Source organism: Ranitomeya imitator, chromosome 1, assembly GCF_032444005.1.
Source record: "Ranitomeya imitator isolate aRanImi1 chromosome 1, aRanImi1.pri, whole genome shotgun sequence".
NCBI lineage: Eukaryota > Metazoa > Chordata > Amphibia > Anura > Dendrobatidae > Ranitomeya > Ranitomeya imitator.
Window position 1 is genome coordinate 144,783,779 of NC_091282.1, and position 18,739 is coordinate 144,802,517.

Here is an 18,739-nt window from a genome sequence, read left to right on the forward strand (position 1 = left end):
TGCATGAAGGACTGAAAAACAGATGGAGCATTAGAGAGTCCGAATGGCATCACAAGGTATTCAAAATGGCCTTCGGGCGTGTTAAACGCAGTTTTCCATTCATCACCCTGTTTAATACGAACAAGATTATAAGCCCCCCGAAGGTCAATCTTAGTAAACCAACTAGCTCCCTTAATCCTAGCAAATAAATCGGAAAGCAAAGGTAAAGGATATTGAAACTTGACCGTGATCTTATTCAAAAGGCAATAATCAATACAGGGTCTTAAGGAATCATCTTTTTTAGCAACAAAAAAGAACCCCGCTCCCAACGGTGAAGAAGATGGCCGAATATGCCCTTTCTCCAAAGACTCCTTAATATAGCTCCGCATGGCGGCATGTTCAGGTACAGACAGGATGAAAAGTCGTCCCTTAGGAAACTTACAGCCTGGAATCAAGTCAATAGCACAATCGCAGTCCCTGTGCGGTGGAAGGAAACTGGACTTGGGCTCATCGAATACATCCTGAAAATCAGACAAAAACTCCGGAATTTCAGAAGAGGAAGAAGGGGCGATAGACATCAGAGGAACATCATTATGAACCCCCTGTCAACCCCAACTAGTCACAGACATGGACTTCCAATCCAAAACAGGATTATGTACCTGTAACCAGGGAAAACCCAGCACGATAGCATCATGCAAATTATGCAACACCAGAAATCGACAATGTTCCTGATGGGCTGGCGCCATGCGCATGGTCACCTGTGTCCAAAACTGGGGCTTATTTTTAGCCAAGGGTGTAGCATCAATGCCCCTTAAAGGAATAGGGTTCTGCAAAGGCTGCAAGGGAAAACCACAACGCCTAGCAAAGTCAAAGTCCATTAAGTTCAAGGCAGTGCCTGAATCCACAAACGCCATGACAGAAAATGGTGACAATGAACAGATCAAGGACACAGATAACAGAAATTTAGGTTGTACAGTACTGATGATAAATGAACTGGCGATCCTCTTTGCCACTTAGGGCAGACAGAAATGACATGGGAAGCGTCGCCACAATAATAACACAACCTATTGAGACGTCTGAAACCTTGTCGTTCTGTTTTAGACAGAATCCTATCACACTGCATAGGCTCAGGAATTTGCTCTGAGGATAACGCCATAGCGCGCACAGTTCTGCGCTCCCGCAAGCGGCGGTAAATCTGAATGGCCAGAGACATAGAATCACTCAGATTGGAGGGTGTGGGAAACCCCCCATAGCATCTTTAACGGATTCAGAAAGACCCTTTCTGAAAATTGCCGCCAAAGCATCATCATTCCATGTAGTCAACACAGACCATTTTCTGAATTTCTGACAATACAATTCAGCCGCCTCTTGCACCTGAGACAGCGCCAACAAGTTCTTCTCAGGTTGATCCACCGAATTAGGTTCATCATACAGTAATCCTAACGCCTGAAAGAAGGAGTCTACATTAAGCAAAGCAGGATCCCCAGATTCCAGGGAAAATGCCCAATCCTGTGGATCACCACGCAGCAGGGAGATGATGATTTTAACTTGTTGAATGGAATCACCGGAGGATCGATGTTTCAATGCAAAAAACAGTTTACAGTTGTTTTTAAAACTCAAAAATTTGGACCTGTCACCAAAAAACAAATCAGGAGTAGGAATCTTCGGTTCTAAAGCAGGAGTCTGAACAATATAATCAGAAATAACCTGTATCCTAGCAGCAAGCTGGTCTACACGAGAAGTTAATTCCTGAACATTCATGCTAGCACAAGGCTCTTCAGCCACCCAGAGATAAAGAGGGAGAAGACGAAACAGACTGAAGAAATAAAAATGGCTCAAGACCTTTCCTCCCTTCTTCTGAGATGCATTTAACTCATTGTTGGCCAGTTGTACTGTTATGATCAGGTGGCCTTGGAGCAGCATGAAAACCTTCACTGGAGTAGGTGGTAACTATACTGACCACAAACCCTGATCTTATCACCGCAACTAGAAGTAGCCGTGGGGTGTGCCTAACAAAACCTAGACACCTCGACACAGCCGGAGGACTAAATACCCCTAAAGATGGAAATAGGAAAACTATCTTGCCTCAGAGTAGACCCCCAAAGGATAGGCAGCCCCTCACAAATAATGACTGTGTTATAGCTGTTTTCGTTCTGACCAACGTCAGCTGACAGATCACCAGTGAGGGCCAAATTGTGGAGTTACGCCCGTCATTTTACAAGCGCGCTTGGAGACAAAAAGACACCTCACACATATCCTGTGAGCAAGTCACTTTTATCTGAAGTAATAGAGCAAGAAAGCAATATTTTATACCATTTACAACAAATGTAATTCTCAATGCAATTCATGTAGCCCCCACCATCACCCAGGGTCATACTGACCTTTAATCTCTCACGTACCAAATAACATGTTGTGACTGAATATGGAGAACATACATGATAAGAAGTATGGTCTCCTTGAAGCGGAGACACTAAGACTACTGCATCAACAGATTCTAGTAATTCTAACAATTAAAGGCAAAAGGCACTTAAAGGCAAACTATTAACCCTTCTATATCAATTTCCCCCTTTTGTAAATGGTATAACCTCTGCTACGGGGTCAGATGATGTCCACAAAGGAGCTACTGTCTCATGGGTCTAATACCCACAAGGGGACTTCCTACCTGCTTCACCCATCCACCCTCAGTGTGGACACTCACCTCCCCAGTCAACAGTGGCCATACGGGGCATATGATATACTACAGAAGGTTCAGCCTTAGGGTTTTTTTCTACACATACATTATTCCATAGCTTAGGTAATACATATATTAGCGCTTTTATGGCTACATAAAACAATAAGCAAAGCAACAAAATTTGCATACAAGTCTGTAAAATACCAAAAATAATCCATCCCGCTAGGCCGCTAAGCCAATTGGCTGGATTTAAAAAGGAGTCTCTATATTGTATTAGTCTCATTAAGAGCCTTAAGGAACCACGAAAATCTGAGTCCAAGTCTCACTTGTGCATGCAGTGAGGTGCTAATACCTTCCTTGGCTCCTGGGGTAAGGCTAAGTACAGGATAGTCCTGCATGCAGTGAGGTGCTAATACCTTCCTTGGCTCCTGGGGTAAGGCTAAGTACAGGATAGTCCTTGCAGATACTGGGCTGTGTGCACAGATCCAACAGTCCAGCAGTTTTTGTCCTTCCGCGTCTTTTATAAGAAAAGCAAGATGTTGAATAAGTTTGTTTATCCAGTGTCTCTGTAAGATGCAAACATCCTACCACAGCCAGCAAGGTGATTAGGACAACAGTCATTCTGCTGGTGAAAAGATCTTTTTGCAGTGACTGGCATGGATCCAGGTGGGCTTTCCCTCAAGTTTCCCTGAGGTGAATGTGGTCAGCTGGACTTTAAAACGGGCCGTCAAACCGTGGATCTAGGCTCCTTCTCACGTGTCTGTGTATAACCACCAATCACCTGGATTCAGCTGATGTACATCTGTGTATGACCACCAATCACCTGGATTCAGCTGATGTACGTCTGTGTATGACCACCAATCACCTGGATTCAGCTGATATACGTCTGCACTGGCATTAGGATCTGGAATGGATGAAAACACATGTTTATGCACCACATTAAGTCTTTTCTGTAAGGCCTGGACATGGGCTGTCATAGCACCGTGTTGCTTTTGTAGCACCTGTAGGAAGTACAGACCAGCCTCTGGCAAACTACTAAACAGGACTTCAAAAGGACACAAGCCTGTCTTTCTATTTGGAGTGTGTCTGACTGACAAGAGTGCAAGAGACAAGCACTCTACCCCGCTCTTTCCTTTGTCTGCCATGGCCTTTTATTTTCCAGTTTAAGTGTCCCATTTAGTCTCATCACTTTCCCACTACTTTGTGGTCTATATGGTGCATGATATGCTTGCTGTACTCCCAGGACCTGCATGACTTCCCTCATTATTTCTCCCGTGAAGAGTGTGTCCCTATCGCTGTCTATGGTTTCTAGGACACCATACCTGCAGATCAGTTCTTTCATCAGTTTGTCTGCAGTCGCTTTAGTATTTGCACATTTTACCAGATAGGCTTCCAGCCAACCAGAGAAGAGATCTACACATACTAGGACATTTTTCACACACTCCTACCTTGGGTAGCTGTATGTAGCCAGTCTGCAGTCTCTGAAACGGGTAGAGAGGCCTGGGTGTCGCTTTCTTAGGGATTTTTACTGTTTTACTTGGGTTGTGCTGTGCACAGATGAGGCATGACTGTACGAGCTTTGTGGCTGCGTAACTGAAACCTGGAGCGATGCAGAAGGCATCTTGTGTTGCTTGCGCCATGATTGGGAGCAGGGATCTTGGTATATACGATTTATCCTGATTCTCCCATACTCTTTCTGAGTTCAGCTCAGCTCCCATTCTCCCAGTGTTCCTTCTCTGTTTGGGCAGCTGGAGGGATTTCAGGACATCTAGGCTCAGTGTGGCTGGAATACGCTGACTCCCCGCCACCGTCCACTGCTCCCTAGGCCGCATTGCTGCTACTTTAGCAGCCTCGTCTGTCCTCCTGTTGCCCTTTTCCTCCACAGAGTCACTGTCCGTGTGTGCTTTTACCTTGACGATGCCAACCTGGACTGATAACGTCAATGCCTCCACTAATTGTTTCACCAGCTCTACGTTTTTAATGGGCTTACCGGCTGATGTAAGAAACGCTCTGCTTCTCCAGATAGGGCAATAATCATGGGATATTCCCCATGCACAATTCGAATCTGTGTAACTGTTAGCGACTTTACCTGCAGCAACTCTACACGCCTCAGTGAGTGCCTTCAACTCTGCCTCCTGCACCGACATGTGAGGAGCGAGTGGTTCAGCTCGGATTACCTCATGTGAGGATACTACTGCATATCCAATGTAGAGTCGCTCATTCTGGTGGTATCTGGAGCCATCTACAAAAATAAAAAACCTCAAAATATGCATTAGGAACAGGTTTTTTTTTCTTCCCACGAACATATGTAAAACGCACTGTCTCCTGACTCATCAGTTCCTATGCAGTCATGTTCGTGCGTCATGTCAACGTCATGTCATGTTCTCTTTCCCACCTCCCAATGCTGTCACCAATTCCCCCTTTTCTGAATCCACAGGCAGATGAGTGGCTGGATTCAGAACATTATGTCTTTTGAGGGTGACGTATTCAGGAATTAGTATTAGGGCACATTCGAGTCTGATCTGTCTGATCTTAGACAGGTGTTTTGGTTGAACTTGTACGAGTATGGCATTAATGTCACGTGGGGAACAAATTGTCAAAAAGAAAAAGTCAGTGTGATCTCACATGCCTTTCAGTAATACAGCAGCTCTTACAGCATGTACACACGTAGAAGACCCTCTAATCACAGGGTCTAATTGTGCTAAGTAGTAAGCTATCGGTCTCTGTTTCTTTCCATGCTGTAGTGTCAGTACTGCGGTAGCATGTCCACCCTGCTCTGTGCAAAATAAGAAAAATGGCTGATCATAGTTTGGAATGTCTGACACAATGAGCAGCTTGAGAGAGTGGAAGGAATCAATTGCTTCTTGAGTGAGATTGTAGGGGTCTGATGGCAAACAGTCATAGAGTGGGTGCATCATTTGTGAAGCAGACCTTATCCAAGGCCTACAGTAGGTCACCAAACCTAGAAAAGTGCATAGATGCTGGTGTGACCTGGGTAAAGGGAGATTTGTATTGCCTGTTTTCTGTCTTCAGTCAGGTGTCTTGTACCTTCAGCAATACAATGTCCTAAAAATGTCACCTTTTGTTTGCAATCACGTGAGACTCTGCAACCCTTTTCTGCCAAAAACACAGCAAGGAAACTGTAGACATCTGGTCCGGGCAGCAGAGCAAGAGATCATCCACGTACTGTAGTAGTACAATCTGTGGATGAGGTGGTTGCCATTGCTCAAGAATCCCTGCCATCGCTGTTGAATAGATGGTTGGGGAGTTCTTTCCCCCTTTGTGGGAGGACCGTCCAACAGTATTGTTTACCTTCGTGAGTGAAAGACAAAAAGATACTGACAGTCAGAGTGCAGTGGTACACAGAAGAATGCATTTGCCAAATCAATAGGGGAGGGGTTTGTCTCTATGTAAAGTCTTGTCTAAAGTCCACTTTAAGGGAGGATATTAGCGAAGGGAATAGGGGAATAGGGGAGGGGTTTGTCTCTATGTAAAGTCTTGTCTAAAGTCCACTTTAAGGGAGGATATTAGCGAAGGGAATGAGGATGTCGAGTCCATATGGGTTGAAATTCATGGAGGGAAAAATGGTAACAAAATTCTCATTGGGGTCTGTTACAAACCCCCAAATATAACAGAAAGCATGGAAAGTCTACTTCTAAAGCAGATAGATGAAGCTGCAACCCATAATGAGGTCCTGGTTATGGGGGACTTTAACTACCCGGATATTAACTGGGAAACAGAAACCTGTGAAACCCATAAAGGCAACAGGTTTCTGCTAATAACCAAGAAAAATTATCTTTCACAATTGGTGCAGAATCCAACCAGAGGAGCAGCACTTTTAGACCTAATACTATCTAATAGACCTGACAGAATAACAAATCTGCAGGTGGTTGGGCATTTAGGAAATAGCGACCACAATATTGTGCAGTTTCACCTGTCTTTCACTAGGGGGACTTGTCAGGGAGTCACAAAAACATTGAACTTTAGGAAGGCAAAGTTTGAACAGCTTAGAGATGCCCTTAATCTGGTAGACTGGGACAATATCCTCAGAAATGAGAATACAGATAATAAATGGGAAATGTTTAAGAACATCCTAAATAGGCAGTGTAAGCGGTTTATACCTTGTGGGAATAAAAGGACTAGAAATAGGAAAAACCCAATGTGGCTAAACAAAGAAGTAAGACAGGCAATTAACAGTAAAAAGAAAGCATTTGCACTACTAAAGCAGGATGGCACCATTGAAGCTCTAAAAAACTATAGGGAGAAAAATACTTTATCTAAAAAACTAATTAAAGCTGCCAAAAAGGAAACAGAGAAGCACATTGCTAAGGAGAGTAAAACTAATCCCAAACTGTTCTTCAACTATATCAATAGTAAAAGAATAAAAACTGAAAATGTAGGCCCCTTAAAAAATAGTGAGGAAAGAATGGTTGTAGATGACGAGGAAAAAGCTAACATATTAAACACCTTCTTCTCCACGGTATTCACGGTGGAAAATGAAATGCTAGGTGAAATCCCAAGAAACAATGAAAACCCTATATTAAGGGTCACCAATCTAACCCAAGAAGAGGTGCGAAACCGGCTAAATAAGATTAAAATAGATAAATCTCCGGGTCCGGATGGCATACACCCACGAGTACTAAGAGAACTAAGTAATGTAATAGATAAACCATTATTTCTTATTTTTAGTGACTCTATAGCGACAGGGTCTGTTCCGCAGGACTGGCGCATAGCAAATGTGGTGCCAATATTCAAAAAGGGCTCTAAAAGTGAACCTGGAAATTATAGGCCAGTAAGTCTAACCTCTATTGTTGGTAAAATATTTGAAGGGTTTCTGAGGGATGTTATTCTGGATTATCTCAATGAGAATAACTGTTTAACTCCATATCAGCATGGGTTTATGAGAAATCGCTCCTGTCAAACCAATCTAATCGGTTTTTATGAAGAGGTAAGCTATAGACTGGACCACGGTGAGTCATTGGACGTGGTATATCTCGATTTTTCCAAAGCGTTTGATACCGTGCCGCACAAGAGGTTGGTACACAAAATGAGAATGCTTGGTCTGGGGGAAAATGTGTGTAAATGGGTTAGTAACTGGCTTAGTGATAGAAAGCAGAGGGTGGTTATAAATGGTATAGTCTCTAACTGGGTCGCTGTGACCAGTGGGGTACCTGTTGTGAATTCTGTGGCTGAGTTCACTTCTGTGGTCACAAGTGGTATTGCAGTCTCTGGGCTTCCTCCCTCAGGTGTTTTGGTGAGCTCGTTGGCTGCCTTGCTATTTAGCTCCACCTGAGTCTGTCTTCCTTGCTCCTTGTCAATGTTCCAGTGTTGGATCTGAGCTACTGCATCTTTCCTTGGGCCTGCTGCTCTGCTAGATAAGTGCTTCTAGTTTGTTTTCTGTTTTTTCTGTCCAGCTTGCTATTGTCTTTTGCTGGAAGCTCTGAGAAGCAGAGGGGTGCACCGCCGTGCTGTTAGTTCGGCACGGTGGGTCTTTTTGCCCCTTTGCGTGGTTTTCGTTTTAGGGTTTTTTGTAGACTGCATAGTTCTCTTTGCTATCCTCGCTCTGTCTAGAATATCGGGCCTCACTTTGCTGAATCTATTTCATTCCTACGTTTGTCTTTTCATCTTGCTAACAGTCATTATATGTGGGGGGCTGCCTATTCCTTTGGGGTATTTCTCTGAGGTAAGTCAGGCTTGTATTTCTATCTTCAGGCTAGTCAGCTCCTCAGGCAGTGCCGAGTTGCATAGGTAGTTGTTAGGCGCAATCCACTGCTGCTTATAGTTGTGTGAGGATAGATCAGGTACTGCAGTCTACAGAGATTCCACGTCTCAGAGCTCGTCCTATTGTTTTTGGTTATTGCCAGATCTCTGTATGTGCGCTGATTACTGCACGCTGTGTTGCCTGATTGCCAGCCATAACAGTACAAGGAGCCACACCAATGATTCCCAATAGAGGGAAAAAAGAAATCCTGACATCATTTTTTTTTCTTAGCTCTGTCTTCAGTCTTTTTTTTCCCCTAGACATTAGAGTGCTTCAGGACACAGCTGTGGACATGGATATTCAGGCTCTGTGCTCCTCAATGGATAATCTCGTTGTAAATGTACAAAAGATTCAAGATACTATTGATCAGAAATCGATGCTAGAACCAAGAATTCCGATTCCTGATTTGTTTTTTGGTGACAGAACTAAGTTCCTGAGCTTCAGAAATAATTGTAAGCTATTTTTGGCCTTGAAACCTCATTCTTCTGGTAATCCTATTCAACAGGTTTTGATTATTATTTCTTTTTTGCGCGGCGACCCACAGGACTGGGCGTTTTCTCTTGCACCAGGAGATTCTGCATTGAGTAATGTTGATGCATTTTTCCTGGCGCTCGGATTGCTTTACGATGAGCCTAATTCAGTGGATCAGGCTGAGAAAAATCTGCTGGCTTTATGCCAGGGTCAGGATGATGTAGAAGTATATTGTCAGAAATTTAGGAAATGGTCAGTACTCACTCTGTGGAATGAATCTGCACTAGCGGCTTTGTTCAGAAAGGGTCTCTCTGAAGCTCTTAAGGATGTAATGGTGGGATTTCCTATGCCTGCTGGTTTGAATGAGTCTATGTCCTTGGCCATTCAGATCGGTCGTCGCTTGCGCGAGCGTAAATCTGTGCACCATCTGGCGGTACTGCCTGAGAGTAAACCTGAGCCTATGCAGTGCGACAGGACTATGACTAAAGTAGAACGGCAAGAACACAGACGTCTGAACAGACTGTGTTTCTATTGTGGTGATTCTACTCATGCTATTTCTAATTGTCCTAAACGCACTAGGCGGTTCGATAGCTCTGCCGTTATTGGTACTGTACAGTCCAAATTCCTTTTGTCCATTACCTTAATGTGCTCTTTGTCATCGTATTCTGTCATGGCGTTTGTGGATTCAGGCGCTGCCCTGAATCTGATGGATTTGGATTATGCTAAACGTTGTGGATTTTTCTTGGAGCCTTTGCGGTGTCCTATTCCGTTGAGAGGAATTGATGCTACACCTTTGGCCAAGAATAAGCCTCAGTACTGGGCCCAGCTGACCATGTGCATGGCTCCTGCACATCAGGAAGTTATTCGCTTTCTGGTACTGCATAATTTGCATGATGTGGTCGTGTTGGGGTTGCCATGGCTACAAACCCATAATCCAGTATTGGATTGGAACTCTATGTCGGTAACCAGCTGGGGTTGTCAGGGAGTACATGGTGATGTTCCATTTTTGTCTATTTCGTCATCCATTCCTTCTGACATCCCAGAGTTCTTGTCGGACTTTCAGGATGTATTTGAAGAGTCCAAGTCTGATGCCCTACCTCCGCATAGGAATTGTGATTGTGCTATCGATTTGATTCCTGGTAGTAAATTCCCTAAGGGTCGTTTATTTAATTTGTCCGTACCTGAACACACCGCTATGCGCAGTTATGTGAAGGAGTCCCTGGAGAAGGGACATATTCGCCCATCGTCGTCACCATTGGGAGCAGGGTTCTTTTTTGTAGCCAAGAAGGATGGTTCGCTAAGACCGTGTATTGATTACCGCCTTCTTAATAAGATCACTGTTAAGTTTCAGTATCCCTTGCCATTGATTTCTGACTTGTTTGCTCGGATTAAGGGGGCTAGTTGGTTTACTAAGATTGATCTTCGTGGTGCGTATAATCTGGTTAGAATTAGGCAGGGAGATGAATGGAAAACGGCATTTAATACGCCCGAGGGTCATTTTGAGTATCTGGTGATGCCGTTCGGACTTGCCAATGCTCCATCTGTTTTTCAGTCTTTTATGCATGACATTTTCCGTGAGTATCTGGATAAATTCTTGATTGTTTACTTGGATGACATTTTGATCTTCTCAGATGATTGGGAGTCTCATGTGAAGCAAGTCAGAATGGTTTTCCAGGTACTGCGTGCTAATTCCTTGTTCGTGAAGGGATCAAAGTGTCTCTTCGGTGTGCAGAAAGTTTCATTTTTGGGGTTCATCTTTTCCCCTTCTACTATCGAGATGGATCCGGTTAAGGTTCAGGCCATCCAGGATTGGACTCAGCCGACATCTCTAAAAAGTCTGCAGAAATTCCTGGGCTTTGCTAATTTTTATCGTCGCTTCATCTGTAATTTTTCTAGCATTGCCAGACCATTGACCGATTTGACCAAGAAGGGTGCTGATTTGGTTAATTGGTCTTCTGCTGCCGTGGAAGCTTTTCAGGAGTTGAAGCGTCGTTTTTGCTGTGCCCCTGTGTTGTGTCAACCTGATGTTTCTCTTCCGTTCCAGGTCGAGGTTGATGCTTCTGAGATTGGTGCAGGGGCGGTTTTGTCACAGAGAGGTTCTGGTTGCTCAGTGTTCAAACCATGTGCTTTCTTTTCCAGGAAATTTTCTGCTGCTGAGCGTAATTATGATGTGGGCAACCGAGAGTTGCTGGCCATGAAGTGGGCATTCGAGGAGTGGCGTCATTGGCTTGAGGGTGCTAAGCATCGCGTGGTGGTATTGACTGATCATAAGAACTTGACTTATCTCGAGTCTGCCAAGCGCTTGAATCCTAGACAGGCCCGTTGGTCATTATTTTTTGCTCGTTTTGATTTTGTGATTTCATACCTTCCGGGCTCTAAAAATGTGAAGGCGGATGCTCTGTCTAGGAGTTTTGTGCCCGACTCTCCGGGGTTATCTGAGCCGGCGAGTATCCTCAAGGAAGGAGTCATTGTGTCTGCCATCTCCCCTGATTTGCGGAGAGTGTTGCAGAAATTTCAGGCTAATAAACCTGATCGTTGTCCGGCCGAGAAACTGTTCGTCCCTGATAGGTGGACTAGTAAAGTTATCTCTGAACTTCATTGTTCGGTGCTGGCCGGTCATCCAGGAATCTTTGGTACCAGGGAGTTGGTTGCTAGATCCTTCTGGTGGCCATCTCTGTCACGGGATGTGCGTGCTTTTGTGCAGTCCTGTGGAATTTGTGCTAGGGCTAAGCCCTGCTGTTCACGTGCCAGTGGGTTGCTTTTGCCCTTGCCGGTCCCGAAGAGGCCTTGGACACATATTTCGATGGATTTCATTTCTGACCTTCCCGTTTCTCAAAAAATGTCGGTCATTTGGGTGGTCTGTGATCGCTTTTCTAAAATGGTCCATCTGGTGCCCTTGGTTAAATTGCCTTCCTCCTCTGATTTGGTGCCTTTGTTCTTCCAGCATGTGGTTCGTTTACATGGCATTCCTGAGAATATTGTTTCTGACAGAGGTTCCCAGTTTGTCTCGAGGTTCTGGCGAGCCTTTTGTGGTAGGATGGGCATTGACCTATCTTTCTCCTCGGCCTTCCATCCTCAGACTAATGGCCAGACCGAACGAACCAATCAGACCTTGGAAACATATCTGAGATGTTTTGTTTCCGCTGACCAGGATGATTGGGTGTCATTTTTGCCGTTGGCTGAGTTCGCCCTTAATAATCGGGCCAGCTCGGCTACCTTGGTCTCTCCATTTTTCTGCAATTCTGGGTTCCATCCTCGTTTCTCTTCAGGACAGGTTGAGTCTTCGGACTGTCCTGGTGTGGATTCTGTGGTGGACAGGTTGCAGCAGATCTGGACTCAGGTAGTGGACAATTTGACCTTGTCCCAGGAGAAGGCTCAGCTTTTCGCTAATCGCAGACGCCGTGTGGGACCCCGACTTCGTGTTGGGGATTTGGTTTGGTTATCTTCTCGTCATATTCCTATGAAGGTTTCCTCTCCTAAATTTAAACCTCGTTTTATTGGTCCGTATAGGATTTCTGAGATTCTCAATCCGGTGTCTTTTCGTCTGACCCTCCCAGACTCCTTTTCCATACATAATGTATTCCATAGGTCGTTGTTGAGGAGATACGTGGCACCTATGGTTCCATCTGTGGAGCCTCCTGCCCCTGTTTTGGTGGAGGGGGAATTGGAGTATATTGTGGAGAAGATTTTGGATTCTCGTGTCTCTAGACGGAAACTCCAGTATCTGGTCAAATGGAAGGGTTATGCTCAGGAAGATAATTCCTGGGTTTTTGCCTCTGATGTCCATGCCCCAGATCTTGTTCGTGCCTTTCATGTGGCTCATCCTGGTCGGCCTGGGGGTTCTGGTGAGGGTTCGGTGACCCCTCCTCAAGGGGGGGGTACTGTTGTGAATTCTGTGGCTGAGTTCACTTCTGTGGTCACAAGTGGTATTGCAGTCTCTGGGCTTCCTCCCTCAGGTGTTTTGGTGAGCTCGTTGGCTGCCTTGCTATTTAGCTCCACCTGAGTCTGTCTTCCTTGCTCCTTGTCAATGTTCCAGTGTTGGATCTGAGCTACTGCATCTTTCCTTGGGCCTGCTGCTCTGCTAGATAAGTGCTTCTAGTTTGTTTTCTGTTTTTTCTGTCCAGCTTGCTATTGTCTTTTGCTGGAAGCTCTGAGAAGCAGAGGGGTGCACCGCCGTGCTGTTAGTTCGGCACGGTGGGTCTTTTTGCCCCTTTGCGTGGTTTTCGTTTTAGGGTTTTTTGTAGACTGCATAGTTCTCTTTGCTATCCTCGCTCTGTCTAGAATATCGGGCCTCACTTTGCTGAATCTATTTCATTCCTACGTTTGTCTTTTCATCTTGCTAACAGTCATTATATGTGGGGGGCTGCCTATTCCTTTGGGGTATTTCTCTGAGGTAAGTCAGGCTTGTATTTCTATCTTCAGGCTAGTCAGCTCCTCAGGCAGTGCCGAGTTGCATAGGTAGTTGTTAGGCGCAATCCACTGCTGCTTATAGTTGTGTGAGGATAGATCAGGTACTGCAGTCTACAGAGATTCCACGTCTCAGAGCTCGTCCTATTGTTTTTGGTTATTGCCAGATCTCTGTATGTGCGCTGATTACTGCACGCTGTGTTGCCTGATTGCCAGCCATAACAGGTACCGCAGGGGTCAGTATTGGGACCTGTTCTCTTCAACATATTCATTAATGATCTGGTAGAAGGTTTACACAGTAAAATATCGATATTTGCAGATGATACAAAACTATGTAAAGCAGTTAATACAAGAGAAGATAGTATTCTGCTACAGATGGATCTGGATAAGTTGGAAACTTGGGATGAAAGGTGGCAGATGAGGTTTAACAATGATAAATGTAAGGTTATACACATGGGAAGAGGGAATCAATATCACCATTACACACTGAACGGGAAACCACTGGGTAAATCTGACAGGGAGAAGGACTTGGGGATCCTAGTTAATGATAAACTTACCTGGAGCAGCCAGTGCCAGGCAGCAGCTGCCAAGGCAAACAGGATCATGGGGTGCATTAAAAGAGGTCTGGATACACATGATGAGAGCATTATACTGCCTCTGTACAAATCCCTAGTTAGACCGCACATGGAGTACTGTGTCCAGTTTTGGGCACCGGTGCTCAAGAAGGATATAATGGAACTAGAGAGAGTACAAAGGAGGGCAACAAAATTAATAAAGGGGATGGGAGAACTACAATACCCAGATAGATTAGCGAAATTAGGATTATTTAGTCTAGAAAAAAGACGACTGAGGGGCGATCTAATAACCATGTATAAGTATATAAGGGGACAATACAAATATCTCGCTGAGGATCTGTTTATACCAAGGAAGGTGACGGGCACAAGGGGGCATTCTTTGCGTCTGGAGGAGAGAAGGTTTTTCCACCAACATAGAAGAGGATTCTTTACTGTTAGGGCAGTGAGAATCTGGAATTGCTTGCCTGAGGAGGTGGTGATGGCGAACTCAGTCGAGGGGTTCAAGAGAGGCCTGGATGTCTTCCTGGAGCAGAACAATATTGTATCATACAATTATTAGGTTCTGTAGAAGGACGTAGATCTGGGTACTTATTATGATGGAATATAGGCTGAACTGGATGGACAAATGTTTTTTTTCGGCCTTACTAACTATGTTACTATGTTACTATGTTAATAACTGTGAAACATTTTGACGTCGCGGGGATCTGTGACCGTACGGTGTGTGTATTAGGGACAGTTGAGGTCACACTCACTGTAACATCATTAATAGCTCGTTAGTCATGAACTATTCTGTAAGTGTCAGGGGAACCCTTGGGTCCTTTTTTTCTTAATGGGATACAAAGGGGTGTTGCAGGGGGAATATCTCTGCACTAGAACCCCTGCCTTAACATACTCTTTAATATCCCTGCTCAGGGCCATTGATTTGACTAGACTTAAGGGGTATTGCCTTAACCAAAGAGGAGTGGTTCCTTCTCTTGATTTATCATGACAGGGGGAATGGGCAGCCGACCCATATCAGATTTTCCCCTTGCCCAAACGGTGTCTGGTACCTGACTCTTTTCCCTGTCCTCAGACATTCTGGTGTCAGGTGTTACTTTCACTACTCTGCCATATACACCATTTCTGCAATATTACACAAGTGTTTATATAAGTCACACATTAATGTCCAAATATTTATACCCGTATTTGATTGGGTAGAGTACCCCATAAAAAAAAACTAAATTTGATTCACAAAATGTTACCAAAAGAAAATTATATATATATAATTACGAAAGATACTGAGTCATAAAACGGGGGAGCACAATGCCATAGGCCACAGCAAAGCACAAGCTTATTCTAAGAAAGTAGCAGCCCTATATAAATCCATAACTAACAGTTCCGAATACAAAAAGAAGGGATTTGAAAAATGGCAAATATCAATGCCAGTTGCTTGCGATAAGATATAAGAACTGGAAAAGACAAATAAACAGTGACTATGGTTTGAGCCAATATAATGAATGGCTAAAAAACTATATATCATATGAAGACAACCTAGAAATACACAGTAACTATACCATCTTGTGTAAGGAAACTACTAAAACTGGCAAATGAATGCAATTAAGTGTAACTACAATAGGGCATGATTTACCTGTGGTATAATGTGCACGTGGAAGACCCTGGCGTTCCTCTGCCACAAGTGTTTATATGAAAAGTGGACTTGTGACTGTAATACCCTCAGGAGAGCACTGTATAGTGCCTAGACAGCACTCAACTCCGCTCCCAGCAAATTCATAGGGGTATTGTCACTAACAATAAGTTTGTAAGCACCTCTTGGCTGTCTCGTGACTCTAGTCTTTTCTTGTTTAGTCATAGGGGCTTCAGTCGCTTGTCCCCCTACCCTCACGTATTCCACAGTCTCGTCAGTAATCATGTCTGGCAGTATCAAGCCTTTGTGTACTAGTCCCAGCTGCCCCAGTGTCGGTCAAGAATTCTGTCTATTTCCCTCCCAGCATTGGTATGGTGGTCATCAAGGCAGGACCAGGTCCGGAGGGGACAAGAACAGGGCACACATTTGTCACTGGGTTGTCAGTTTCCTAGTCTGAAGGTGAAGGAGGTGGAAGATTGGTCTGAGTGTCCATTTTCTCCACAATTCCAGCACTTCACTGTTTCTAAGTCCTTAGGTCCCTTACTACGTCTCTACTGTTTTCCTCGTTTTCCAGCATACATGACACGTCGTCTTATTGTCCTAGTTTCTTCAACTCCTTTAGCAACCTTTAGGAGGTCTTTGGATCTACATTTCCCCATTTAGGTCTGGCTGTCTGTACTGCGTCTCATAAGCCTTTTGTCATACCGTCAATGAATGTATTTACCAATATTTTAACATCGAGTGGGTTTACTGGACTGTACCCCATGTCTGCCCATTTCAGCTGTAACCGTCCAGAGTACATCTCTACTCTCTCTCCTTTAGTCACATCTGTAAAAGTCTTAATTTGCATCCTAGTACGTCACCTGCTTTGGTGCTCACCAACTCTCTAGGTCTGCTCAGGTGCACTTATACGTCCATCATATTGTCTTTGTCTGTAAAATGGGAAAGGTTTGTTCTCAGGGTCAGCCAATTGTTTTAGCGTAGCTAGCTAGTCAGAGGGCTTCAAGGGATAATACTCCTGTATCTGTCTTACACTACCTGATGTGGTTGGTTCTCTGGTGGTGGGGGTGACATGACATGCTGGTCTACAGCTCCTTCCCAAAAGGATTACTGTCAGCTTACTCCCAAAAGTTAATGTCCCCACTACCCACTAACCTGTGTCAGCTTCTTATGTCACTACATGTGATCTTGTCTGGAGAGGATTCAGTGTAATTCACTTAGGTTGGGTTACATCACAGATCATACAAGTATTTCTCCAGTCTGGGTTTGTCTGACCGCAATGTTTACAAGTCCATCTGTCTTGTCTTGGTCTCTGGTTATACAAAGGTATGACCGTAGCAGTAATGTGTCGGTCATAGTCGGACTTTTGAGCATCAAAACATTCATAACACACCTTACTTCCGTCCTGCTGCACTCTCTCATATGCCATTTATTCACATGCTATTTTCCTCATTTGTTTGTGCCTTTTTGAACATCCAAACATCCATCCACTCACTGGCATTTTTGCCTGTTTCAATATTGGTCTCACATCTTTCACTGCTTCCTTTCCTTCTCTGTCTCTTACAATCTCTATAGCGGTTCTGGATCCCATTGGGGGCCCTGACTGCACACAGAAGAAGTTGCCCATGGCTTCAACTTATCCGCTCAGACACTCACCTCTAAAAATGCCCTTTATTAGTGTGCCTTGCCTTAAACCAGGGTTGCAACACGTGACAAGTCAGAGTGAGTGTCAAGGTTTAGCGAGCAGGTTACACCACCTACCACTCGGTAGACCTAAAGGATTCTAGCGAGCAGGTTACACCACCTACCACTCGGTAGATCAGCTGGCTAGCACAGCTCCATGGAACGGCAAGGTTACACCACCAATTTGCCGTAGGCTGACTGTAGCAGGTTACACCACCTACTACATCAGCCGTGCAGTTGGCTACCTCCTCTGTTGATCCTCAATTTGCTATATCAATCACTCAACTTGAAGCAGGTGAATCTTTTACCAATCTTTTCAATCACTTTAAGTTTCCTCTAAAATAGGCACAATTCTTTCACTTTCAAATTCCAACTTCAATTGTACAACATTCCCTTTTTCTTCAATACCTACAGTACTTATTGCTTTAAACACAAATCTCTCAGCGTGTACTAAACCAAAGACAGAGAAACTTTAGATTGCAGCTATGTGGCCCCCCTTCCTCTGGCCCACAGCACAAAAGGGAGAAATGTCAAGCAAGTCGCGCAGGGGCTCAGCTTACCCCTCCCATCAGCGCTGATAAGAGCTTGGTGAGTCTTACACACACAGAAACAGAATGCAGCAGTTTTCAGACTTAACCTCTACAAAACATTCATTCTCTCAGAATTAAAAACAGTTTCTCTATACATGCAGATCACTGCATAACTTGAATAAGCTGATTCTGACCGCGTCCGGCCAAAACACATATAGAAACCTATCCAATGTCAAACCATATATAACACGGGTTTCACTGAATCTCAGTTGTAAATTAAATGTACATTAAAATATCCACAACTCATTCGTCCTGGACAATTAACAACAGTTAGATAAGTAATTATACTTATGTGATCACTCATACATACATGCTCATTCAGGGATTGTTGTTTCTTTTCCTTTCACTTTCAGTTGATTTTTACAAGAAGAAAATCCCTTATCTCAATCACTCCACCTAATTCAGCTCAAACTGCGCTGAATAATGTCTTCTGTCACATACAGAGGACCACACCTAACGGAACCCCTCATCAATCAGGGATTTACTTATTTATCCCTTATACTTATTTACTCACCTGTCATCTCATTCAGAGTTTCTCATAGACATACATACATACAAGGCTCACACAGCCTGCCCATTTTGCACTTTGGAATTAACACAACTCTATATAACAAAAACTGCAGCAGTGTCCACTGACACTCTGAAAGCACTTTAAGGCCAAACAACAAAAACCACGGCCCTAATACAAAATACAGCTTCATATAATGTACTGCCAATCCAAAATGACCGAAATAACAACACTGCACAGAGTCTATCCCAGCTCTGTATTACACACTACGCAAATACACAACCAATTAGGATACTGACAAATGATACAGATAACAATTATCATCTTATAACTCTATTATTCAACTCTCATACGGACATAAATAGACAAAACACAAAACTCACTGGTGATGTGGATTCTTTGAACCATGTTCGCAGCCTTTTACCCAGAGGTATGGAGAGATCCAGATGAGAGATTGCAAGTGCAAAACA

At 44.0% G+C, this 18,739-nt stretch overlaps 1 long non-coding RNA gene across 1 annotated transcript; it reads right to left on the minus strand.

The window, feature by feature from the left end:
* Window positions 1-2,278: 2,278 nt before the first annotated feature.
* On the minus strand, window positions 2,279-18,293 carry LOC138657651 (uncharacterized). Its single transcript, XR_011317110.1, has 3 exons — window positions 18,276-18,293; window positions 3,474-3,554; window positions 2,279-3,431 (listed from the first exon to the last, which is right to left on the minus strand). It is a non-coding gene; the product is annotated as an uncharacterized lncRNA (long non-coding RNA).
* Window positions 18,294-18,739: the final 446 nt, after the last annotated feature.